Here is a 3,389-nt window from a genome sequence, read left to right as displayed (position 1 = left end):
AGTAAGTCATAATCGTTTTGCAGGAGGAAGGTCTTGCCTCAATGTTGGTAGCTGCTGCCTGATCAGGGTTGGGTTGCTGAAGGAGAGGCTAGCTATAGCAATTTCCACAAATAAGACAACAATGAAGTTCGCCATATTGATTGACTTTTCCTTTCACAAAAGATGCCTCTGCAGTATATGATGCTGTTTAATTTTACTCATAATCAAACTTTCTTCAAAATTGGATTCAAGTAACTCAAATCTTGCACTGCTGTAGCAACTAAGTTTATGTAATATTCCAAATCCTTTGGTGTCATTCAATAGTGTTCACAGATTCTTCACCAGAAGTAGATTCCATCTTATGAAAACAATTGCTTTGGTTATCCATACTTACTTATGGATAACTTATGGTTATCCATACTTATCCAAAGTTACTCCTCATCTTAAAGTTATATTACGAGATTGTTGCAATTCAGTCACATCTTCAGGCTCCACTTTGAATTCTAGTTCTCTTGCTATTTTAAACACAGCTGTAGTTGTTGCCTCCACTGACGTCTTGAAACTCTCAAAGTCACCCATGAGAGTAAGATTTCTTCCAAACTCATGTTAATGTTGATATTTGACCTCTTCCCATGAATCATATATGTTCTTAATGACACCTGGAATAGTGAATCCTTTCCCGAAGGTTTTCAATTTATTTTTTCCAGATTCATCAGAGGAACCACTATCTATGGCAAGTATAGCCTTACAAAATGTATTTCTTAAAGAATAGGACTTGAAAGTCAAAATTACACCTTGATACTTTGTACTTCGGAATGCCTGTTGTGTTAGCAGGCTCAGCAACATTAATCTCTTTGTACATTTCCATCAGAGCTCTTGAGTCACTTAGGTGCATTGTCAATTGGCAATACTATTTCGAAAGGAATCTTTTTTCCTGAGCAGTAGATCTCCACAGTAGGCTTACATATTCAGTAAGCCATGCTACAAACATATGTGCTGTCATCCTGGCTATTTTCTTCCATTTATGTAACACTGGCAGAGTAAATTTAGCATAATTCTAAAGTGCCCTAGGATTTTTGAAATGGTTAATGAGCATCAGCTTCCACTTGAAGTCACTAGCTGCCTTAGACCCAACAAGAGTAAGCCCGTTTTTTGAAGCTTTGAAGCCAGGCATTGACTTCTCTCTAGCTATGAAAGTCCTAGATTGCATCTTCTTCCAATGGAAGTCTGTTTCTTTTTTTCTTTTTTATTTTTTCCTTTTGTTTTTTTGATAGAGTTTTTGCTCTGTTGCCCAGGCTGCAGTGCAATGGCCCAATCATCTCAGCTCACTGCAACCTCTGCCTCCTGGGTTCAAGTGATTCTCCTGCCTTAGTCTCCAGAGTAGCTGGGATTACAGGCACCTGCCACCAGACCTGGATAATTTTTGTATTTTTAGTAGAGATAAGGTTTCACCATGTTGACCAGGCTGGTCTCAAACTCTTGACCTGAGGTAATCAACCCACCTCGACCTCCCAAAGTGTTAGGATTACAAGCGTGAGCCACCATGCCCAGCAAGAAGGCTGTTTCATGTATGTTGAAAATCTGTTGTTCAGTGTAGCTACCTTCATCAATGATTGTACCTAGATCTAGGTATCTTGCTACAGCTTCTCCATAAGCATTTGCTGCTTCATATTGCACTTGTGTGTTATGGAGCTAACTTCTTTCTTTAAACCTCATGAACCAAGCTCTGCTAGCTTCAAACTTTTGTCATGTAGGTTCCTGCCCTCTCAGACTTCATAGAATTGAAGGAAGTTAGAGTCTTGCTCTGGAATAAACTTTGACTTAAGAGAATATTGTGGCTGACTTGATTTTCTACCCAGATCACTTAAACTTTCTCCACATCAGCAGTAAGCCTCTTCTGCTTTCTTATCTTTCATGTGTTCATTGGAGTAGCACTTTAAATTTCCTTCAAGAAGTTTTCCTTTACATTAACAACTTTGCTAACTGGTGCAACAGGCTTAACTTTGGATCTATCTTGGCTTTCACCATATCTTCTCACTAAGTTTAATCATTTCTAGCTTTTAAATTTAGAGTGTGACTCTTCGATTTATTTGAACTCTCAGCAGCCATTGTAGGGTTTTTAATTGACCTTTGAGTCTCAGGGAATAGAAAGGTCTGAGGAGAGGCAGGGATGGAAAAAGACCTGCTGATGCAACAGTCAGAACATACAATATGTATGAATTAAGTTTGCTGTCTTATATTGATGAGTGAAGTTTGGAGCATCCCAAAATAATTACAGTAGTAACACCAAAGATCACTGATCATACATCACCATAACATGTCTGATAATAATGATAAAGTGTGAAATATTGGAAAAACTACTGAAATGTGAGACAGAGACATGAAGTGAGCACCTGCTGTTAGAGGAATGGCACTGATGGTCCTGGGGGATACAGGTTTGCCACAAACTTTCAATGTTTAAAAAGCATAATATCTGACAAGCAAAATAAGTCAAAGCATGATAAAAAGGTATGCCTGTATATATCAGGGACTGTCCTAAATAGATTGTATATGTTAACTCAATTAATCCATAGTGATCCGAAGAGGTAGACACTCTCATTTTTTTAAGTATTATATTTAAGAAAATTGAGGTATGTAGAATCTTTTTCATTGTATCGGGTTATCAGATGCTTATAATTCTAAAGGGAGGAAGAGAATGATATGAGAAATAAATGAAAGATAAGTTTTGAAAAGACATACATGGAAAAGCCATATTACAGAGCATTTAAATATCCTTTTGTAACCTATCTTTATTTCTCTGCTGTCAACCCCCACGAATCCCCTTATATTTTACACCATAATCCCGCTATGTTGAATGCCTTTCAATTCCTCAAATAAACCTTTTTTTGCTCTTAATTCTAGGTGTTTGGAACTGCTATTTCTTTAACCTGGAATACTTTCTTCCCACAAGCACCAACATAGTTCCTTCTCATTATTCTGGACAATTTAGATGTTACTTTTTTTTTTTTTTAAGAAGCTACTTTTGATATTCCCAGTGGCTTTCTGGCCTGTGCTGAATTCTATCTCTTGGCCTTGAGCTGACATAGCACTCTCTGTTCTCCTTTCATGGAGACTACCACACTTTCGGTGCAATTGCATGCTAAATTGTGTCTTTCTCTAGACTTAAACATTCCTGAGGACTGAGATCTGGTCCAGTTTATCCATTATGGTGACTCTGTATTAATACAGTTAAAGTAAGACCTGGATAAATATTTTGGGGGATTTTGGGTTTCTGTATGTAATAATAAAAGTAATTTTTGAGATGATCAGTGATGTGTACATATCTGTATTTTGGAAAAATAATATTTTTAGTGTGAAAAAAGAGAAAGACTAGATAGAAATACAAAGAAGGAGGTGAATGCTGGGACATT

This window comes from Macaca mulatta, chromosome 11 (genome assembly GCF_049350105.2).
Source record: "Macaca mulatta isolate MMU2019108-1 chromosome 11, T2T-MMU8v2.0, whole genome shotgun sequence".
In the NCBI taxonomy this organism is placed as follows: domain Eukaryota; kingdom Metazoa; phylum Chordata; class Mammalia; order Primates; family Cercopithecidae; genus Macaca; species Macaca mulatta.
Note: the sequence above shows the minus strand (reverse complement) of the source record.